Source organism: Varroa destructor, unplaced genomic scaffold, assembly GCF_002443255.2.
Source record: "Varroa destructor unplaced genomic scaffold, Vdes_3.0 BEIS01000003.1, whole genome shotgun sequence".
In the NCBI taxonomy this organism is placed as follows: domain Eukaryota; kingdom Metazoa; phylum Arthropoda; class Arachnida; order Mesostigmata; family Varroidae; genus Varroa; species Varroa destructor.
In genome coordinates this window covers 58,121,474-58,134,303 of record NW_019211456.1, presented here as the reverse complement: position 1 = coordinate 58,134,303, position 12,830 = coordinate 58,121,474, and the positions used below count along the sequence as shown (strand labels likewise).

General features: G+C 38.9%; 1 long non-coding RNA gene across 1 annotated transcript; it reads right to left on the bottom strand.

Annotated features, from left to right (window-relative positions):
* Positions 1–489: 489 nt before the first annotated feature.
* On the bottom strand, positions 490–12,440 carry LOC147757200 (uncharacterized). Its single transcript, XR_015324056.1, has 3 exons — positions 11,908–12,440; positions 2,468–6,708; positions 490–646 (listed from the first exon to the last, which is right to left on the bottom strand). It is a non-coding gene; the product is annotated as an uncharacterized LOC147757200 (long non-coding RNA).
* Between the last annotated feature and the right edge of the window lie 390 nt (positions 12,441–12,830).

Below are 12,830 nucleotides of genomic sequence, written 5' to 3'. Positions count from 1 at the left end.
ACGTACTCATCAAGTATAACAGACTTGTTTTAAGGCCTCTTCGGCATATTGTCAACCAGTCGACTAATTGAATAGTTACTATTGTACGTTATGACTAACTTCACTATTTGCCCCCCGAAACCAGTTGTTTCATAAACATCGAGGTCTGTGTGTGTGTGTGTGTGTCACGCAAACACCATAATTCCGTGCGAATAAACCTTGGGTTAATGTCAATGCTGCTCTCTGCGTCTACCCGAACAAAGTCAACGTCTTTGAGCCTTGACCATTAGAGGATCTTGACATTCGATTAGCCCTATCATTGTCCTCCTGCTAGTTTATGCAGTCTATTTTTAATCATGCCGGGTTTTGATACTTATTTCATATCCTATGTCGAACCTTAGCACATAATATAATAGTAACTTTTTCAGGTAAGGTCAAAATGTAAATGATGTATTCGTGTATTAATTACTAAGGGGCACATGATTCAGTACATTTTATTACTAGGTTAGCTTGTGAAGGAATCAAAAAAGGTAATCATTTATTTCCTATATCACGTTGAAATATCACATGGTATAGGCAAACTATTGCCATAGAGAGCGGACTTAACCGTGTAACTCATCATAGAGGCATTTCGACACCATTTCTTCGTTCCTGTGGAAGCATATGTCTGAAATTCAATAGCGGCAACAATGACTGTAGTTAATCATATTGTTCTGTTGGTTTATATTACGTTATAGGCATATATAAAATAATATTATAGAACTACAAAAAGAAAAAAAAAAAAGAAGAAGAAGCTACGCTGTCCTTGTTACACAATCAATTCCATAACATCCTCGGTGCTTTTTCTTCGTTAACAGAAAATGGCGAGAGATCCTTTTTAAACCTTCCCATAGATTTTCGTCTCTTCCTATGTATTGCTAAACAAAGAGGCGCTATTCTATGGTTGCGATAAGCATCTAACGCCAAATCTATTAGACTAATTACATTTCTCATGAGTTCAGCTAGCTTCTGTTCAGAACATATATTATTCCATAGGTTAGTAGGAAAACATTCTTATTATCTGTAGTATCTGATGGTATAATTGTACGAATGGTACCAGGTAATAGAAAGTCATTTTCCTATATACCCACACAGTTTGAAGCCATAAAGCTATTGATTTGATAACGCACAAAGTATAGGGAATCAGGAATTTTTACGTACTATAAGGTAGAAAATATGTACAGTATTAGCGGAATTAGCGGAGCGCCGCTGTAATTTTACCTAACATTAAAACAGCAACTCGCCGAAAATTCGGTGTTCTGTGAAAAAAACATACACTCAAATAATGATGTTTATTTAAAGTAACTAAAAGCAAAGGGAAACTTATATATATATATATATAACTTATATATATATATATTAACTAATTAACAAAGGCTAATTTATCTAAACAGGATATCGAGCTCTAGATAAACACCATTCAAGATACTGACCAACCTTTCGGATTTCTGCCTTGTTCTAAAACGAACATTGTCTTTTGAGTATTTACTAAGAGTATAGATATGCAATAAACGGAAACAGACATTTTAGCCAAGTTTTTTGCTCGTAATGAAAATGTCAGTTATGACAGTCATCTTCCATTGATGTAATTTCCGTCGAAAGCTTGAATTTATCAACACTGTTATATCAGGACTTAGTGAAGAGTGATCCAACAAATTCAAATGTAATTTACGTCTCGATTCTCAACTAGGCAATCCTCCACTAAAAGGAGGGCCTTTTCTCAGACATTTCATTCATCAACGCACAACTACGTAAAAGTCTGCGAAAAACTTTTCTGTTGATGGTCTGGCTTTTCACGGTGGTATGATGTCTCCTTCGCTGAGAATCATAGTCAGAATCTGGACCACAATATACACATCCTCGATTTTTCGAGTTTTACATCTCGTATCTCCGCTATCAAACGTCTGGCTCTCAGCAAAGGACGAAATCTGTCTATGCCCGGGTTCGTCCCTAAGATGAGTAGGTAAATACGTTATTCATTAAGCTACCACGAGAACGACAATAGGCACAATCGCAAACAAGCCAGCAAATCGTTCCTTCTGTTGATTTTTGCATCGATCATAAAGACTCCGTCGTTGAAATTACGAAAAGAGACCATTAGAGAAATAGTTTCCGGCGGCATCGATTAACTGCGTACAAGCTGTTTTTTGGCTGTTGTAAATTTTCACCTATGCTGTGCTGAGGCTAGCATATATCGTTTTAAAAACCCTCAGACTTTACTTAATTTTTCTTAGAGCTTTACTCAAAGCTTTTTTAGCATGCTCTGTATACAGAGCTTATTTCGAGTCCAAAGGTGCCACTTGCGCAGTATTGTTACGCTCATTCAGCGGAGAAATTGCCTAGTCATGTGTTGACTTCTTCCTTGTTTGGCTAAGCGTTGCACATTTTTCCTGACACAATTAATACAGGTAGGTAATAGTTAGCGCAAACTTAGAGAAAAGACCCTTACCTTCCTATTTTCGAACTTCAGCTTGCCATGAACACAGACGAGATCATTGATGAGAGCGTTTGAAAACAGTGTGCCAGTGCCAGTTTTTGATTATTTTTTCCTACAAAAGATCTCCAAGACGAGTTAAAAATAATAACACATCAACCTATTGTTACCGATGTTTATGTGTGCAATAAAAATGCAAAATCATATTAAGTGTTATTATGATTATGGTTATCGTTAATGATATTTCTATCTAATTTGTTGCTTTTATTGTACAGCTTCATTGCTACGTTGCGTTGCGTTCAAAGTGTTTACTTGCCGAGGTCTTCTCTCCTCAAATGATACGCTATCCGTTGCTGGGCTGTTACTAATGACGTTCGTTGTTCGTTAGTTGTTGGAAAAAAGATACTCATGCGCCATCTTCCTTTGCTGACGGCGTGCGCGTTTCTGGCCTCCTTTTCGCTTTCATGTTTGGACCAAAAAAGCGTTGAGCAAGTGAGTGAGTGAGTGAGTGAGTGAGTGAGTGAGCAAGAAGAAGCCCTCATTGTCGGCCCTTCTTATCAGACTTTTCCTTTGCCTGAATTTCGAACCCTTTTGCATCTGCTGCTCTCGCTTTTGTTGACGCTCATTTTATTCAGCGACCGTTAGACGGTTATTCGACCGCCGAGAGACGGACTCGTTTTCCTAGGTGTTCCATTTTCGCTTGGTGCATTGTAGTCAGTAAATTCGAACGGCTCCGGGAGCAGAGAAGAAGAATTTGTATCCCAGTACCGCGCCTGGGGATCGCTTCCGGCTATTCCGTTTTAGAACGAAATCTCGATACACTAGAATGTAGCGGAAGCGGCGCCGTCGTCGGCGAGAAGACATACGTCTATTACGGATTGTCTGTTTCCTTCTAGCCGCTTCTGTGTCATACTTATGGATAGAATTCGCATGTAAGCTGCTAAGCTGTAAACATAATGCATTCATGTTATGAAACTGCTTTGAAACTTCAGATGTCGGCTTCGACGGATAATGATCTGACTCGGTTGACTTGATCAATTTCGTACTTTTTTGCATTTTTCAGCTACGTGTGCAAGTATACATACATTTTGAACCTTCTTCATGTAAGGACGCGGACAATGATATAACTAGCCGTTTCATTACGGAGAATACCTTGTTATTACATCCGAACGGATTTTAGGCTTTCACCATATCTAAATATCTGTGTGTCATATAGATCTGTCCAATTTTGGGAATGAGAACCTGCTCGTAATCAAGCCCTCGATGTCAAATGAATACAACGTTTCTTCTGTTAGCATGTGGGTGAGCCATTGAGAGATTGGTAAAGCAGGGACTGCTGTAGACAAGCGCGTCGTTTCAAGGGAATGGTAGGATTGTCGATAGAAATTAGAGCGTAAAAACTGAATCCAGTTGAAAAGCCTTTGTTCTGTGATCCTTCTGAGCAGGTCGGTAAGCTTCCAATTAAGCGGTTTCTATGAATGGTCAAGTTATATAGAAAGAAGGAGACATCACAGAAAGGAGACACATAGCAGATGTCCGTTTTTAAATGCCCCCTCTTCTCTTATAAATAGTCAATGCCACCTTCGCCGTTCCACCTTTTTCCTTCGAATGGACTTCTCGGCGGTTCCTCAAGCATCTATTGTAACAATTATAGATCGTACATTTATACATAAACGATCACACGCAGATGCTAAACCATACGAGGACGTGCGCCCGTAATTTATCGACGTACGCTTGATGCACTTGGTGCTAGATTTCTTCATTTAGAAGTTCAACGTAATACATAGCCTTACTTATATACAATGTGCTTCCCTACTTAAAATGTGGACGTATGCATAAAGATTGCTTCTTAATTAGATTTAATATGTAAATTATAAAGTGCTGTACTTGTTTATCTTTCCGGGTCGTATAAAATGCAAATCGGATAGTGTGAAACCATGCGATACTGGAAGTCAATGGACTTGAAACAAATTCTTATTTTGCCAAGGAACGCTACCAAAAAACGGATGCCCACTGGTATATGATTTATAATAGAAATTTCCTATAGTATGATCATCGCAGGGACTTGGGGCCGAAGAACTTTAGCTACAAACCATATCTTCATCGTTGACATTTAAAACGGACTGTTGGAGTAATTTGTCATTTAGACTCTGCATAAAATCAGTGCCATTGAACTATAACTAACACTGGAATAGGTAAACGTCTCTTATATTAAGATGCAACTAAATTGTATAATAGATATGCAAAAAGAGAAGTGCGCCCCGCGCGTAATAATTTAAGGATCCTTCATTTAATTTGGAACGATTGTTTTGGCCCATAATGCACTGAACTATATACATACATGTAAGACGGAAAGTCCCATAAAGACAGAAGCGTATGACCCACACACAGTACAAAATGAAAGACTTATTTCAGCATGCTTATCAGGCTCGAAGGTATCATTTTGTAGCGAAACGTTGAAACATGTGCGAAAGTGGCCTCTTAAACACAGCCTATATATGCGGTGACATTTCTCGCTTCGACTGAGATGACGGAGCATGCATCTAGACTAAAGGCCTCTTTTCATCAATTGCTCTCGTTAAATTCTGAGTTAATTCACTATACATCGATACGATAATAATAAACATATTTTATACTAAAATCTCTGTTTCATTCGTGTTTTTTTTTTTTCCAATAAAACAAAAGAATGCGATTTTATTGACGATTCTACCTCAATCACATATTTTCTGAAGACATATCAAACGTTTTCTACCGGTAAAATTATGGTGTCCCACTGACAAAGATAATTCCTTTATCAGACCGTATCATCTTAAGCATAACTCTTAAATACTCTGTTTGGACAATTTCTCCAACAAGGTTTGGCACTGACTGCCTAAATATGTTACGATTAAACTGCAGCCTCAAATGAGACAATACACTCAGTTGTTGTATTACCACATCTCCATACGACAATACGCCTACGAAAATAGTTTGTATATCTTATGCACATCCCTAGGGGCCATTGTCCACCCAATGGATCGTATGTGTATAATGGGTGAAGAAAATCTTCTGCTATTTATTGCTTTCCTTGCCTGTTCCTGATCGTTTTTCAAATGCTTTTATCTCCATTGTATGGCGACGACTAGCTATACGAAATCTACATGACTAAGATCAGCCGCGTTCGCTTTCCCCGCCGTATGGTACAGCATTTGGTGATTTAATTACGAGCAACATCAGATCTTGTATTTGGTTATACATAGGTTTGTTTTCAATTTTTTTTTTTTCGTTTCTTTTTAATTTTGATAGTTATTGGCCAATCAAATACAGTATATGTCTGCTTTCTGACAATAGCATATATGACGATACTATCGCTGGAGAAATACCGATATGTCACTCTGGGGCGGAAGGCATTTATTAAGACTAGTATTTTTGCTGACGACTGTCGATTTGGTATGCTTTGAATGCATTTTTCCCACTATTTCCATCACGCATGTGTTTTCAATCCGCATTTTCACTGTATTTTTAAGTTGTGAAATATTCGTCATTTTCAGTCAATTTTGACATCAGGTTACACATCTTCGACCGAATTCAAGCTAGGGGCATGTTCAGGCCGTAGCAGGGTTAAGCACTATTAGCGATCCTCAACGACACCTATTTGCCATATGGCGGCGTACTGGCTCGTTATGCGTGACCACATAGTTTCCACCGAGAAGCCATTCTCGAACCAGAAACAGCATTTGTCGTTGAAATTAGCTCACTATATTGTAGTTTCTCTATAATTCCAAAATATAAGGCTCCTGTGGTATGAACGGGCACGACGACTTACGTTTAGCCTGTTTGATTGCACAGGGTTTGTAAAATCTTCGTTTGGAACACATGTGACGTATTGAGCGTTACCACCGAAAATCACGAAACGCGATTCGTCTGAAAAATGGACCCCTTCCTTGTTTTCCACTCTCTACTACATACGGCCAGTTGACAACATCTAAAATGATACGATGTTGCATGGGATACGATGACGCGCCCAAACCGATCTTTTTCTACCGCTTTCCTTCCTATTTTTCGTAATAATTCTTCCATCGTCTCCTGGATTACTGGTTAGGCGCGTGTCGGTTATTGCGTTATTTAGCAGTTGCTCCCTGTGATCGAATTCCTGTGTGATGTGGGTCCGGTTATAAGAGTATGCTGGTCTTCTGGGAGGTCTTTTCCTAATCTTGGTATGAGCTCAAGTATTGTCACAAGAATCATTGAAATTCACTTCAGGCACCGTCGTTGTCCTCGAATAGACACAAATAATAATTATTATTATTACTATAGTGCGCGTTATCTAAGTTGCCCCACGAACGAAACAAGACAAAATCAATTAGTTCAGTTGTACATAATGGCTGGCATGTTCATACAGGTTATGGTACCCAACCATTGCCCCGCACACCTTAGGGCCTTACGCTGCCTGGGAGCTTGAAACGTTTCGCTAGCGATAATGTTATCACATATACTATAATTAGAAAGCAAAGGGAAACAGGCTGTACATAAAGAAAAACGTATGTAGATATTTGGTTCGTGCGGAGCTGGCTTCAATAAAATTCGACAACGTGTGAAATTTCTCGGTGACGTTATTCAATTAGCCAATGACTGTGAATGCAAGCGCGGAGGTACATAGTATGGGTTCTTTGCTAGAATCATGGGATAAAAATCAGTACACGTTTCTCTGCCAAGTCAAACTAGCTTTTAGTGCTGATGGCCAGAGCTCGCTCGAGAAGGCTGGAAAGCTTTTAGTTTTAGTCGATACTAGTCCTCAATGATGCCCGGATTAATTATTAGGTGCGGAAAATGTCTTTTCTGGAAAAAGTTCGTTTGAGAAAGAAAAGCGGAGAGGATGACTTTGCTAGAGAAGCTCATAGAAACAGGATTTCAATTGGCGCAAAAGAAAAACACACAAGCAAAAAGGAGACTATCCAGGCGGGTTTTGGAGTGGTAAATAAGTACCAAATGAAGCATGATGAGCTCTCGCAAAACAGATTGCCAACCGATTTTTCAGGACGCGAAAACAGCTTGATGCCCCGCAGTGTCAGTTGTACATTGCCGTGAACATTATCAGTATAAAGTACGTAAAAAGTTGAATTTGCTTATGAAGCCCATCATCATATTGTTTGTTTGGATACATTTTAAGATTAGCTGCAGCAACATCTGTATGTTACGTATAAAGTTGTCGAAGTATGAGTACGAGTTGCCCTCCAACGTTAATATCTAATAATAATAATATTATATATGAAAATTTTGAAGAAACAAAAACTCAAGTTATTACCGAATGCGAATATACTATAGATAAAAACAAGCCACATATTTTGTCATTGTTCCCTATCGCATTGAACGGATACCCGTGGCTAGCCGGAACAACAACATAAAGAATGATATCCTACTAATAGAATCACTGTTCTATAGCCATCTGAAAGTAAGCCTGAAAAGAACCTTCACGTTCAAAATAATACGCCTTCATCTGGAGGGCAGTGTCAAGGCTGAACACTGTTGAACGAATGAAATTAGTGAGAGACAAACTCGAATGTCGTTCAGTATGGAGTCCACACATACATGGTATGTTTTCAGTTATTGTTGAATATGATGCTTATTTTTTAAGCGTTATAGGAAGCTGCTTAAATAGGAATAAACAGAAATAGTGAAAATTGGGTAGCAACTGCTAGTGACGTCAGTTTTTTGATATCTTCTTAGGGAGTATTCGCAGGATTCTGTCCGATTTATCTTTAGACAATATTTGGAACGGTTTGAAAACCTTGTATATGTACACTGACTGCACTCAAGATAGCTAGCTTTTGTTTTTTATCGAGTCTAAATAATTATAGTTTACGAAAGAATAGTTATATTAAAACGGTATGGTAAAAAGAGACGTCTAGATGCCGAAGGAATCTGTATAATGAATGCTTATTTCTATTTCTTCTTTCCACAAAACCGAAAGTTATGTAAATAACTTAAGCAATCTATCGACAGAGTTCTATTTCGGACCAGCTTCTAAAGTTGTTGTTGCGGAATTCTATGTATCGTGCCTTCCGCTTTTCAAATTTGTTAAGGTAGGCAATAACTTTGTTGTAACAATCACAGAAATTTGTCCTAGATAGATGCCGTCTTAGTTGTCAATCCGCCAGTTCAAACTGAACTGCTCCCATGTGCCTACTAAGGTTGTTTAATTCGCGGCTTGCTTAATTTATAAACACTAATTAATAACACATGTACACTTTTACGGGGCCCTGTGTAACAGGTCCATATGTTCACTTACTACTTTGAGAGTCTCTGAAGATTTTTTGATAAATAATAGCAATAATAGTTAATTTATTTTGAGCAATAGCAACACGGTGACCGTTGAGGCTCTTATTGTAAGCCTATTCGATAATTCGTCTATTCAGATCTACACACCGGCGCAGGAGATTTTTACAAGAATAGTAAGAATCCTTATAATAAACGAGTGACTGTTATCTGAGGCATCCGATCTTTATCAGAGGCCCCACGCAGAGAGGAGAACTGTTTCGTCCTATCTTCGACAGCCTCGCATGTTAATTGCGTAAATATTACGCAGCACGGTCCCTGAAGTAGAGTTTAGACAGATTCCAGGGCCGGAAGTTAAGGCAGTCCAGGATAAGGATAAGTCAACTGCCGTAAGTTTAAATGGGACCAAACAGTTATCAAAAAAGAGTCTATACAGGTGTTGGAGATAATTATTTAGCTACCATATTAAACGCTGTCATCCTGATAAATATATACATCTCATTCGAAAGAACAACTAACAAAAGATTTGTTATGGTGTTTCTATTGTTATTTACACTTTGCTGCCGATTTTGGAACACTTCATATCCATAAAATAAAAATCTAGTGTTTTTCACGCTCGCCATTAGGATCTACTAGGCTAAACCCTTTGGGTAATCGAAAAACAGATTTATTTAGGTGAAAAGTTTTTCTTAGTACGCTTCCTTTATTAGGTGGACTCGCTGCAACACAAAAAGGAGTTGGAAAACTCTTAGCTTTATTTTGGCGTGCCATCCTTGTTCTATCGTTTTGAAGGTTCTGGTGCCTCGTCCATGGTTTCATTTTGAACGCTTACTTGCATGGTTATTTTGGTTACGTTTTGGGGTCACGTGAACCTTCGACCCTATCGCCTGGATTTACAATAATTTGCTTTCCAATAGCGTTCAAGAAAACATTTGCCAAAAAGCCTTTCGTACTCATAATAATAATTTTACCAATAATAGGGAACATGCGTTTTTAGTGTTAAATCTACTGTATATATCCTATAAGTACTTCAAACATTAAGGTTAAATTATTAAATAATTAATTATTCTTAATTATTTTATTGTATTCATTATTAGTTATATTATTAATTAGGTTATTTTTCAACATTAAGCAGCAGATTTTTCCACGTTCTCTTGCTGGGTGCCTTCAGCAGAAGCTCTTCTGTTTTCGAAACACCCCGTCAAAGAGATCTCGCTCAATTCTTCAGGGAGAGGACGATATCTGTCTATACACACTTTGCCTAGCTTTCTGCCTCGACACAAGCCCTTAGGGAGGCAATCAGTTAAATAAACATGGTACCTTTACGATCATGTTTTTTCCACACGTACCCTAAGAATGGTTCCTCAATACGCCTTTCAACCTAGTTCTAACGACGTCATAACATCTCAAACTTCCGCGGACACTATCAACGATACCTTTGCACTAGTAAGTGGATGATGTCACGTGACGGGATGCTGAGGTTGCAACCTGCAATCTGACCTATACACCTCTGTCGCTATGGCAGTATGTTTAATTTTCTAGAATAGCACGCAATAGTGAGTAACATCGTCTATTTGGGTGCGGTGCCATGGCAACAGGTACGCTGCCTTGCCGGTTTGAGTCTGAGCGTTGGCAAAAGCTACCACTATATATTTATAACCAAAATATAAGGAGCTATAGAAAAGAAAGAATTATCGTAAATGCTAATAGCTGCTTGTATAGTTGTCATGCTATTTCATAGGTCTGTTGGAGAAATCCCAACTAAGTCAGCAAAATCCACTCCGGTTAAACTTACAATGGGTGCAACACCTTGATGCTTTAACGAAAAATAGGTTATTCCGAGGACATGCCCATACGAAATAAATCATCTATAGAGCTATCGAAAAAAAAATACAAAAAAGTGACAGGTAGAAATAAATACACAACTCTATTTGTTTTTGTGTTCACACTAACTTACAGTATGCTCAGGTTTTGTATAGGTAAGCGTTCGTTCTATTATGTCCAGGTAGGAGATCCTTATCTTCTTGAATTTCCAACTTTATGTCACTAAAAAAGAACTTCAATCGTGGAAATAATATATTTTGGTGCCGGGATCGTTGTTATTTGGTTTTTTGACGACAGCCATATTTACAGTGTATGTTATGACCGGTAATGTGATTTAGTGGCATGTTGATAAAGGCGCTGATTGATTTGGGAAAAATGTTGTTTGCACCTAAACGCAATGGTCTTACTTCAAGTCACCTGCTCATTTCATACGTTGCCGTAATGACTGAAAGATTTCTCAGTACAACTCAAGTTATACGAAACTTCGCGGTTAGCCCGTGATAGCGTATGATAGAATTCATTAAATGAAACATTTTTTATAATGCGATATCTTTTTTTTCCTCTCTCTGCTCGTTTCGGTCATAGCCGACATTCTAAAAACGGCTTTGTAATGCTAAGACGCTTTCTTTTCTAACCATGAAACGCTCAGGTACATGAGCTTTTGCCTCCCACTCACTAACACATATACCTTCATTTTGATACAAACGGGTGCGATGCTGAAATTCCAAAAGCATAGTATCCTTTAGCCCCAATGCTGTTATAACAAGCACCTGCAATCGCGACTCTCAAAATCGTTACCGATATAGGTTACAGTGGCGTACCCTTTTAAACACACAAAAGTTTCGTAGTGAAAATTGTCTCAGGTTCGTTCGTGAGCTAACAAGAGTTTCCTATATAACACTTTTTAAACGTTTCTGCAATAAAAAAAACACGGTAGAAACAAATATTTAGCATTAAGAAAAAGCTGTTTAAAGTATCGCTTGAACTCTATGAAAAAGTTGCTGACCTGGATTATGTGGATCTTTACGGGCTTACCTTATAGACAAGGGAGTAATGTATAATAGTCTATTCAGTTGACATTGTCTTCAATTTTCTGCCACCTCTTATATTTTGGTTTATTACAAAGGCTTATTTGTATTCTGAGCATTATTACCTACTAGTATATAGGAAACCAGCAGCAGCTTTTCTCGGCTTTTCTCGATAGTCGTCAGTTCTAATGAAGAATACCACTATCGGCGTAGCGACTATTTCGGCAAATTGTTTCTTAAATTTGTTGGTAGGAAAGCTGAGGCTACGAGGAAATGGCTGTTGCTGGTCGACAAACACCTTAGATCTTTCTTCTTTTTGTGCATCCTATATAAGGTCGTTTTTCCTACCTGTGTTATTATTACTGCTGCCACTGCTGAGTCCCCATTCAGTTTTTCCACTACACGATTCGACAACGAAGAAGTCAGACGACCTCTTGCCACAGCTTTTGCTCGTACTGATTGTGACGACTCAATCATGTCTACGGAATTCTACTGAACCGAAGCATTGCAGAAACAGAGGCTGAGTTCTTCCTGTATCCATTAAAGTTGGAAGCCAAGTTGGTTGACAGATAGTACCGGTTAGCACAGCAATTGTGTAAGCTGCGACGGGAAGTGTTGTAGTGACGCACTTTCTTTTCCTCTTGGTGCTAGCAATGGTAAAGATGAGACCAGCTGGTTGGCTGGCTGACGGAGTCTGCCACTCGCAGCAGACGCAGAAAAACAACAGGAGCTAGGGGTCGCTCTCATTCGAGTCGTGCAAACACGCGGAACGTGATGAAAGTATCGAACAGAGAGACCAGGAGGAAAGAAGGAAATTAGGGCTGTTACTGCCGCTGTTAGCTGGGCAAAGGGCGTACTGATGTAGGGAACTATCAGGGAATGCCTACAGAAAGGAAAATAGGAACAGCCGAATCTACTGACGAAAAAAGCGAGGATGAACAAGATGCGTTGGCTGACGCCCCTGATGGTTACTTCCTGCACCATAGCATTAGTGGGTGGCAGACAGCTGCAGCGAGCGTAGGATAAAAGGAAAATGAACACCGTTCTTCGAGCAGCAAACGGACGGGTGGGCAAGAAAACTTGCTAACTAGGCGATCTCCTAGCGGTTCTAGGAAGAAACAAACGAGAAAGAGATACACATCTGAACATAAAATTAATGAATGATTACTATTCAGAAACGGGTGTGAAATAATCCTGATTGTAATTATCATCATACAAACTAGCAGCTGGTAACTGGTTCAAGAATAAACCGCTTGTGGCTTTGCAAACAA